Source organism: Octodon degus, unplaced genomic scaffold (genome assembly GCF_000260255.1).
Source record: "Octodon degus isolate 3935 unplaced genomic scaffold, OctDeg1.0 scaffold00063, whole genome shotgun sequence".
Taxonomy (NCBI): Eukaryota; Metazoa; Chordata; class Mammalia; order Rodentia; family Octodontidae; genus Octodon; species Octodon degus.
In genome coordinates, this window is record NW_004524639.1 from 163309 (window position 1) to 175436 (window position 12128).

Here is a 12128-nt window from a genome sequence, read left to right on the forward strand (position 1 = left end):
GTCACTATGATAAATAAGACATTGAAATGAAAAGTAGTTTTGATTTTAAGAAGCTCCAGCCCTACTAAAGAAGAAAGAAAGAAGCAAATACATTCAATATTTTACAACTGATAGAAATACTGTGGACTTGCTTGACCCATTTTCTGGGTTATCCTTGTCCTCTGAAACATCCTAATAGCCAAGTATAATATATTAAAAGTAAATTTGAAGTATCAGTAGGACCCCAAGAAAGTAAGAAAGTGTCAAATCAGACATCAATAAAAATAACAGCAACTCAGAGCACTATACATAGTCGAACTCTTCAGCTAGCTTTACTCTTAGGACAACCGCCATTTGACATGAGTTTGAAGTACAGGTTTTCACGGACTCATGAGTAAAAATACAGGTATAGAAGCTCAATCAATGAATGGCAAAAGCAGGAAGCTTAAGAGCTTTTTTTCTTTTTCTTTTTTTGTTTTTGCTTAAGCAGGGCTTTAAACGTATAAAGATTCTTTCAGTGTAAAAGATGATTTATAGCCAAAAAAATAAAACCAATATAATTTTCATAATGTAATGAAAGATCAATAGTCTTACAATAATAATTAAATGAACTCTGAATGAAAAATGACAGCATAATAATTGGGAAGGATAATATAGGTCCAACCCAGATTTCAATACATACGCTCACCAGCTGTCAGCTTTTGTTAAACAGCCATATACTTAAAGGAGTACAATAATGGCAGCACTTTGCAAAAGATAAAGTAAACCTTCTCTGTAATATTCACTTTTATTCCAGGACCCAAATAATTATCAAAAATAAAACTTAAAGGAAAATTTAACCATAAAATACCTAAATCCACAAGGGAAGATAGTACCATAAATAAAAACCAGTATTATAGGATCAAAGACTTAGAAAACACATGTTTCAAAAATATAAAATTTTTCCAAAGGGGATAAAGGATGTAGCTTAGTGGTAGAATGCTGCTACGTTTCACCTTCAGTACCTAAAACAATACAAAACCAAACCAAACAAAATGAAACAAAAGTACAAGTAGAGACAGTCATATCAAATCATCAATTAATAACATAATTAGATACATATTATAACATAGCATAAGTATTTTACGTGTTTAAAGAAATTAGAAAAGGTAAAACCTGTGTACACATCTAGTGAATAAGGAACTAGAGACAATTACCAGATTAAGATTTGTTTAAGAGAAGCAAAGTCACACAGATATTGGAGTAAGATAAATCTACATAAAACATTAGAGCTTCAAGTAGAAAAAGAAGAAAGGCAGAAGTGATAGTGGAATGAATCTGGGGTAAAGTTTGTTGACAATTTCCTAGTACATATAGATAAATCCACATTTTTAAGAAACTCACTAAGTTACAAGAAGGAAAAGCAAAAACACACTACAAATAGTACTCTAAAACTATAGTCCATAGATTAAAGGAGAACATTTAAAACTGATGCACACTTTTCAAGTAGTCATATAAGTGAATCTGATTTTTTAGAGACAAAGGTATTAATCAAGATGACTTATTCAATATATAAATAGAAAATAACTATTAATAATACCTCTTCTAAATATCTTTAAAATTGAGATTGAAACAAAGACATTTTCAGACAAACAAAATCTTAAAAATGAATCTTAAAAAGTTTATCAGCAATGGTAGTATACAAAAAATTCTTAAGAATAGGGCACAAGACATTTCATCCAAGATATATTTGTATGAAACTAAAGGAAAGAAAGTAGTATATATGTGACTAAATCTAAATAAGTATTGATTATAATGCATAATAAAATATAGAGTATTCAAAAATAAAAATAAAGTTTCCCTGCCCCCTAAGATCACTGGAGCCTTGATGAGGTGCTGCTCCTCCCCAACACAGAAGCCATCCTGAGCTCTGGGCAGCTCTGGAGTTCTTGGTTAGGCCCTTGTCACCCTCCATCTGCCATTGCCAAAATGTGGCTAAACCATACCAGCCTCAAACCCCACCTTGGCAGGAGCATTTGTAAGCCATTGCCTTCCCAACTCATCTTTGCAGTAGTCGCACTGAGCACTGGACAGTGGCCCTGGTGAAATATGGGAGCTTCAAAATGCAAAAAATAAAAGGACAAAAAGGCAAACTCATACCTCCAGGTGCTCAGCACAAGTCCAGGAGACAAGGACATAGAATAACTTGGAAATCACACACCTGATATTTCTGAGATGATAGTAACTTCATCAAACTATAGAAGAAATCAGGTCACAAATAATCTCTCCAATGAAAAAGGAAATGAAAACAATAAAGAATTGCTAAGCACATTTGAAGAAGACATCCATAAAAAAATAGAGAAGAGAAAAATGATGGAAACATTGAATGAACAACACAGTAAAGATTTACAATGAGTGAAACAAATTTAAACTGATATCCAGGAAATCAAGAATTTCAATGAGATCTGACAAACTGCTTGAATGAAACTGAAGATAGAGTTTCATACCTTGAAGACAACATTACATGTAGTGACCACAAAGGAAAGATCTCTTAAAAATAAAAAGGAACCAGGAAATAACAATTCAACTGCTGCAAAATGATGCCAAGAAGACCGATATAAAACTGATAGGTGTTAATGAAAAAGCAGGAGTCAATACAAATGAAATAAAAGGACAATTCTCAAAACTAATAGAATATTTTTCAAGCACGGGAGAAGAATCTGATATATAAATAAATGAGACACATAGAACTCCAGTTAGCCAAAACCAAAACAAATCTATATCCAGATACATAATAACCAAGATCTCAGAAATTCAGCCAAAGAATAGAATATTAAAAGCCATTAGAGAAAAGAAACAGATCACCTATAATGGAAAGCTATCAAAATCATGATGCAAACCGTCAAGTAAGAACAGCTTGGAATGAACTATTTCAGGTCCTAAAAGAAAACATCTTCCAACCCAGATTGATATTCCCTGTGTTACTGGAGAAAAAAGATACTTCCACGGCAAAGAACAACCGAAGAACTTCATGACTACCAAACTAACCCTACAAAGAGTGCTAGCAGATATTCTAGAATGAGATGGAATGACCGCCAAGAAAGGAATCACTAAGCAAGGCAACCAATTAATCAGAGGAGGAAAGTAGAGAACCTACAGCAGAAAAATAACATGACAAAGATAAACCAATACATGTCAGTAATAACCACCAATGTAAATGACATCAATTCACTAATCAAAAGAAGCAGATTGGCAGTGTAGAACAAGAAACAAAATCCAACTGTATGCTGTATACAAGGAAAACATTTAACTCAAAATAAAATTCATATATTGAAAGTCAAAGGAAGTAAAACAACACTCCATGCCACAGGAAGCCAGAGAAAAGCAGAGTTAGCGATTCTGGTTGCTGACAATGTGAACTTCAAAGCAAAAATGACCAAAGAGATAAAGAAACTCAGTAGGGGAAAACTGAAAGAGAAAGAAATGAGAATCATAAATATATTTGTTTCCAATGTGGGAGCACCCAACTATATAGGACAAATTTATTTTATTTTGTTTTATTTTATTTTATTTTACTTTATTTTATTTTATTTTACTTTATTTTATTTTATTTTATTTTAGTGGAACTGGGGATTGAACTCAGGCCCTTGTACTTGCCAGGGGAGGCTTATTCTACTGAGCCATCTTCTTGGCCCCAACAAAATTTAATAAACATCAAAAATAAGAAGAGTTATGGCACTAACAGGCCATTGTCACAAAGAGATAAATCAACCTGACAAAAAAATTAGCAAATGAATCACAGAGCCAAAGCAAACTTGTGAAGAAATGGAATTAGTGGAGCTTTACAGAGTGCTCCACCCAACAATGTCAGAATGCACAATCTTCTCAGCTGCACATGGGACATTCTCCGAAATAGACCATATACTAGCACATACAACATGCTTAATTAAATGGAAAGAAATTGAAATTATCCTATGCATATTATCAGACGATAGTCCAATGAAACTGGAAAATATTGACAAAAGAAACTGCAAAAATTCCATAAATACATATAAACTGAACAGCATACTCCTGAACAATCAGTGGTCACAGATGAAATTAAAGAATAAATTAAAGATATTTACAATCAAGCAAAAGTGCAGATACAACTGACTGGGACCTGTGAGATGCAATGACAGCAATTCTAAGAGGGAAATTTATAATGGTGAATTCTTACATCAGGAAAACAAGGACAAACACAAATAAACAATCTTATGCTACACCTAACACTTCTAGAAAAAGAAGAGCAAGCCAAGTCCAAGCCCAGAAAAGAGAGGAAATAAGAAAGATCAGAGCAGAAATTAATGCAAAGGAGACTAAGAAAACAATACAAAGAATTAATAAGCCTAACTTTTCATTGAAATAATAAATAAAATTGATACATTCTTAGCCAAGCTTATAAAAAAGGAAAGAAAAAATTCAAATTCATGGAGTAAGTACTGAAATTTTTAAATAATGACAGATTCTATAGGAATTTAGAAAAAAATCAGAACATCATCAATAGCCTCTTTGAAAATGTTTACTCTTTATAGCATCAGAAATGCAGAAGAAGTGGAAAGAATACTAGAAACATAAGAATTACCAAAGCTGAATCAAGAAGACATAAAAATTCTGAATAATCCAGTATCAGTCAACAAAATTGAAAATGTAATAAAAAACCTATCAACAAAGAAAAGTCCTGGACCTAAAGGACTTACTGCTTAATTCTGCAAGAAATTTAGAGAAGAATTTAATGCAAACATTTTTCAAACTCTTTAATGAAAATGAAAGGGAAGAATTACTCACAGACTGATTCCTGGAGGCAAGTGTGGCCTTGATTCCAAAACCATGGAAAGATCCATCTGAAACACAGAACTGCAGGCCAATCTCTCTAATGAATGTAGATGCAAAAATCCTCAATAAAATTCTAAGAAAAAGAATGCAGCAAATAGTCATGCAGATTATACAGCATGACCAGGTAGGATTCACCTGAGGGATGCAGGGATGGATAAGTATATTCAAATCAATAAACATAATGCATCACACCCACACAGCCAAGGACAAAAATCGCATGATCATGTCAATAGATGCAGAGGAAGCTTTTGAAAAAGTACAACATTCATTCATGATAAAACCCCACAGAAAATTGGAATAGATAGTCTTTACCTCAATCTGATAAAGGCCACTTATGACAAACCAACAGCCAAGATCATATGAAAGGCACAAAACTAAAAATCTTCACTCTAAAATCAGGAACAAGATAAGGGTGTCTACTGTCACCACTCCTGTTCAACATAGTTCTGCAAACATTAGCCAGAGTGATTAGACAAAAAGGAAAAATGAAAAGAAAAAAGATTGAAAAGGAAAAAGTGAAATTGTCACTGTTCATAGATGACATGATACTTTATGTAGAAGACCCCAAATCTACACCAAAAGACTTGTAGATTTAGTACTGAAATTGAGTGGTGTAGCTGGAGACAACGTCAACACTCAAAAATGAATAGCATTTCTGTATACAAACAGCAAACATACTGATAAAGAAATGAGGGAAATCACTCCTTTCACAATAAAATCCAAGAAATGAAACATGAATCAATCTAACAAAGGAAGTAAAAGATCTATACATTGAAAATTACAGTACTCTGAAAAAAGAAGCTGAGAGTTTCAGAAAATAGATATTCTTTGCTCATGGATAGGAAGAACTGACAGTATAAAAATTGCCATACTCCCAAAATTGTTATATAGATTCAATGCAATTCTGGTTAAAATGCCATTAGTATACCTCACAGAACTAGATAAAACATTCCAAAAAATTCATGTGGAACCGGCAGAGATCTAGAAGATTTAAAGCAATCCTGGGCAACAGAGGAAAGATAGGAGGTGTTACAATCCTTGACTTGAAATTATACTACAAACTACTGTGATAAAATCAGCATAATACTGGGAGAAAAAGACCCAAGGATCAATGAAACACATTAGAAGGTGAAGACACAACTGCAAACACACTTGACCACCTTATCTTTGACAAAGAAACCAGACATGTTCATTGGAAGAATGATTGCATCTTTAAGACATGGTGCTGGAAAAACTGGCTTTTGATATGTCAAAGGCAAAAAATATACCTATATCTATCACCATGCAGTAAACTACAGCCACAATGGATCAAAGACTTAAATACTAAAACAGAAACACTAAACATACTGGAAGAAAAAGTGTGTAGAAATCTTAAAGACATAAGGGCAGGAAGAGAGTTAATGAATAAAAGCCAAACTGCATGGAAAATAGTTCATAGAATTAACAATTTGGATCTCATCTTTTTGAAAATTTTCTGCATGTCAAAAAATTATTAGCAGAGTAAAAAGAAAACCCATAAGTTGGGGGAAAACTTAACTGATTGTTCCTAAGACAAAAGCCTTCTATCTAGAACATATAAAGAAGTAATAATAATCAGGCCTCCAAAATTCAAAGATGCAATAAAAATGGGCATCTGAGATGAATACACACTTTTCAGATTAAGAAATACAAATGACAAATAAATATGTGAAAAATGTACAAAGAATGGGTATCATCAAGAAGTCAAACACGAACAAATGTTAAAGGAGTTGTGGGGAAACAAGAGCTCTTCTTTACTGTTGTGGGAGTGTAGACTGCTGCAACTATGTAAATCAGTGAGGAGATTTCCTCAGAAAACTAGCATTAGAAGTCCCATCCAACCCAGCTATTCTCCTCGGTGTTTTTCCAGAAGAATTGAAAACATCATACCACAGCAATATACGTGCAACTATCTTTATAGCAGCACAATTTTTATAGCTAAATTCTGGAAGCTAACTAAATGCCCATCAACCAAAGAATGAATTAAAAAGTGGCATTTTTATATAATTGAATATTACTCAGCTGTCAAGAAAGACAAAATGTAGGCTTTTATAGGTCAATGGATGCAACCAGAGGCTATCATCATCAGCCAAATAAATCGGTCCCAAATATGTAAACATCATATTTTTCCCTAGGGTAAGAACCTCAAAGAGTAAATAGGATCTGAAAGTTACAATGGATCCTTGAAAGGGAAAGAAACTGTTCAAAGGGAATGAATAACTTGGATGATGGAATGACAAAAGAAAAGGGGAATATATATATATATGTATACATAGGATAACTTGAATAATTGTATTGAAGAATTTTGATGATCTATTGAAAGAAGCAGTTAATGCATAAGTTTTCTTGTCCTTTTAAATTTTTAAATTATTCTTGATGAATCATACAGACTTGTATCTGGTAATCTGAACAATTAATTCAAAGACAACAATATGCAGTATAACAACCATTGCTGTATTCCTGTCATTTTGCTTAGTGTAATTCTGTATTGTTTCTAATTTTTACTGTTTTTTGGCATTCTCTTTAAAAATTGAAATTCATGATAATTGTAGCATGTAAGTTGAGGAAATTTATGAATGAAATTAGAATATTTTCTGTATCCTGTATTGCTTAGAAAAGAGAGATAAACTGATTAAAATGTATAATATATGATTGCCCTAAATACTAAGATAAAGATTAAAACAAAATTTAAAAGCAAAATGCACAAATTTCAAAGTAATAGAAAGAATAGAAAAAGAAAAAAGGGAAAGAAATCCAGAAGAGAAAAATGATAAGAAAAGTAAATTTAGTGTAAGTGAGATATGTAGAAAACACAAAATAAAGTAGTAGAAAATAATGTAAAATAAACTATTTTTGTCTATCATTGGACAGAATGTTTCAGTTTAAAGCCAAAGATTCTCATACTGGTTTTCCAAAATCCAATTAAATATATGTGTTAGTTTTTGATTGGTACATAAGAGTTGCCCAAAACATTGAGGATGAATACAACAAATATTTATTATTTTAAGTTTCTGTAGGCCAAGTGTCTGGAAACTTTATCACATGTCTCAGGGCCAGCATGTCTCATGAAACTGCGACCAACATATTAGCAAGAACACATTATTTTAAGGCTAAACTGGGAGTGAATCTTCCTCTTCCAAGATCATGCATAAGATTTATGGAAGCCTTCAAAAGATTTTCCAGCCTCACTCATGTGATCCCTTAAGTTCTGTCTTACAGTATACAACTTGATTTTTATGCAAATAGAAGAAAGAAATAAAGGAAGGAAAGAAGAAAGGAAAGGAAGAATACTTAAAATGCCAGCCACCGTCCTTGGTAACCTAATCATGTCTGCAAAATTCTAGTCCTTAGAAGTGAGTAAATAAATCCCTTCTGTGTACAAGAGATTATATAAGGGTAAGAATATCTGGAGGCAGAAAGCGTTGGAGGCTACCTAATACAATGATTGATTGTTTATTTTTTTATTTTTTTATTTTTTTGTATTTTAGAGAAGAGTCTACAGGGTGTTCAGGGTCTCACTACTAGATCGAACTCATAGCGATCCACCTGTTTACAGCCTCCCAAGTGCTGGGATTACAGGCATGCACAAGCACGCCCAATTTCAATTGCCTTCTCAGCATGCCTCGGGTGCGGGGTCCGCAAGGCAGGCCCAGGGATTGAACCCCAGTCCCTGCACCTGCTTGCAGGTGCTTTAATCTGCTGAGCTATTTGGCAAGCCCTTGGATTGATTGGTAGATCAATTGATTGATTTGAGATAGGGTATCCCTATGTAGTTCAGACCACTGACCTTGAGCTCACTATGTAATCCAGGCTGGCCTTTAATTTGCAATGATCCTCCTGCCTCAGCCTCCAGAATTCTGGCATGACAGTCATGTGCCATTGCTTTCTGCCCCAAATGATGTTTTTAAGAATGCATCATAACGCAAGGAAATAGAGAACTTGAAAGAAGTGGAAAAGAAAACCTAGCATGTAACCTATGACAGTTACAGTAATAGCAGGAATATCCACAATAATATAAATAGCCTTACCCAAGTTAACTATGTCACAGTGCCAAGAGGAAGATGAAAAATAATGAAATATTATTAACCAATATCACAAACTCGATGTATTTAAAGAAAAATTTGAAAATATATAAGGAACACCAGGTAAACCTTCAGTGTCAAATAACAGGAGACATAATAGTCAACATAGATTATGAAGCACACTCAGACCTGCCTAGCTGATCCATTCGAGCATTATTCACACAATCTGTAAAGGATTGCTTTTATTTCGTGGAACATATACAAAGTACATGTGGGAATGGTATATTGGAAAGGATAAACTATTGGTAAATAAATATTTGAAAAATCTGAGTAGGTAGAGATACCAGACTCAAAATTGTTAAAATAATGATTCCTCCAAACGTCAGCTATAAATTAGACATCAGCCAATAAAATCTTAGCAGGTTTTTCTAAAAGTGGTTAAAACCATTTTTAAAAAATTGTTTTAATATACATATTATTGAAGTTTTTCAGATTTCTTTTTTTTTTGAAGTTGGAATCTGTAAAAGTTTTATTTATTTTTTCCCATAATTTTATTGAGAAACAAATAACAATGAGACAGTTTCAAACCAAATTGATAGGACAGTTTCAATAATAAACACATTGCATACATTCTTCCCCGTGGTTAATTGCTGTACAAGATGCGGACATGATATCCTATTTACAAACACTATTAGAAAAAAAACCTCTATTCATGAAGAGACTGTAACTATATATCTATGCCAACCACTTTGAATACACAGATACAAAATGGACATTCATCTGTATCCCCCTTTTTTTTTGTTTAGTTCCGTTATTTGAATATTATAGGTGTGTTAACTCAGCAAAATATTCTAAAAGAGTTCAGTAGTCCATAATAGTATTGGGTTTTCTGCTCCATTGGCAATGTCAGAAATTGTTGACCTGAGTCCCCTACAGCTCAACATAACAACATGGCTTTACTTCTTATATTTCGTTTTTATATTTTTCTGCTGGATGGTTAAGACCAAGATAAAGCAAGACATATACAGCTAGAGTTGCAGCTTTTGGGTCTATACAGATTATTTTAAACATGAGTTTATAGAATATAGTGTGATAAAGTTATGCATACACCAATATGCACTCATCTAATTAAGATAATTAATGTTTTCATCTCATTATTCTTATTTTTTAGTGTTTTTGAGTTCTTCTCTTTCAGTTATTTATAATATGTAGAATATGTGACATAAAATAATTCTTCAACTGTTACATAGAACACAAGAAGTTGTTTCACTGATACAAGTACCTATATATTTTATTGTGCCAATTTTTATTTGTCATTGTTATAGACTTTAAAAAATTTTAAAACCATTTTCCAGATCACTAGTTTGCAAACAATGTCTCCCCACATTCTACAGCTTGTGTCTTCAGTCTGGTTGTTGTGTCTTTCCCGTACAAGAGTATAGAGCTTCAATTTGCTTGATTAAATGTATTACTAGGTATTATTGGCCATTGTTGTGAATGAGATGCCTTTAATAATTTTTTCTCAGTAATATTAAACTATTGATGCATAAAATGCTGATTTTTAATATTTATTTTGTAATTTGGAAACTCAGAGGAGAGAGGGTTCTTGCAGGATGTCTTCAAGAAAAGTGATGTCTCCAAGAAAAAATAAAGTTATTATTGATTTTTATTAATTTTAGAGGTTGAGAATACAAAAAAGACAATATTAGGGATATAACATGTAAAGAAATAAATCATAAAATGGATATTTATTCCAAGGAACCAAATTTATAAAAATAAATACAGTAAACTATATGTTCATCTATAAATCATGTTTGCACAATTATAACAAATATTAATAATGCAATAAAGTTCATGTAATACAACTCTTTTTGGATGATAAAATATTTGTGAAATTTCATGTTAGTGGAAGAGAGACACTATTATTTTACAGCAAAGGGGCAATAAATGTATAAAATAAAAAACATCAAAAAAACCACTTTAGAGTAATATACGCATGCTATTAGAAAGAGAAGGTTAAGATATATGTTTACTGGCGAGAAACAAAGATATAACTTGTATACTTTGCCATTCAGTGGAGGAAATGACAGGAAAAATGACTGTGCATATTTTTTTCTAGGCAAAATAATGTGAATGGCTAGAACAATATAGGATTGTTTTCTTATTCTGGAATATAAAATTAATTCTATTTGTTTATAGATATATGAAAAATATGGGGATTCCAAAAAAAATTCATTGTTAACATGATTAATATATCCAGACTATACCCATTCTTTTAATATCTTTTATTACTTAAAAGCATATGGCAATTTTCCCATGACATTTCTCTTAATGTAATTTTTAAAGTAAAAAAAAAAAACCCAAAAATTCAAAGATGAAAGCCACCACGTTTCCATGGAAAAGAGGAAATGACATTTGAATAGAACCTTTAAATATGTTAGTTGAATTCTTATTAAGACAATTAGTGAATGACTTTACATATATCACTATTTAATTTTCATGATAAACCTGAAAAATAGCTGCTATTACAACCTCAGTTGTACAGAATTTGAGACTAGTGTTTAACAAAGATTTATTCAAGGTTATTCAGCTAATATATGGCAGGGCTAGAACTTAAAATACAGGGTGTCAAATTCTCACTTTGCTCAGGACTTGGTTAAGTAAGGAAACAAGGAAGACATCACAGATAAAGACCCCAAGCACTGAACAGCCCAGAAGCATAAGCACTGGGGCCTACCTTGGGCCCGAGAGAGTTCTTTTTATGCATGGACTTCAAAATATTTGTGAAAATGATTTCACTGAAGAAGTTAATTGGGGCACTACTAAGTGGCACGATAATTGGTTCAGACATCGTTAATGGGCTTCTGGCTGTCAGATTCATGCCTGTAATGGTCATCAATGACAAGGCGGGTTTATGAAGTCACAGGACTCATCAGTCCTTTGTTTGTTTGTATGTTTTGTTTTGTTTTTGCTTTTCCTGCCTTTTTATTCTTTTAATTTTCATGTTTTTTGTAATATATTTATTACAGGGTCTACATGGCCTCACTGTGCAGATCAAACTCATTGTTATCTTCCTGTTTTCAGCCTCACAAGCATTGGGATTACAGGTGTACACCACCATGTCCAGTCTCAATCACCATCTCCGTGCACTCTGGGGGTGGGGCTGGCACAGCACATCAGGGATCGAACCCCAGTCCCTGCACCTGCCTAACCAGACACTTCAGTCCGCCCAGCTATCTGGCTGACCCATCAGTCTTA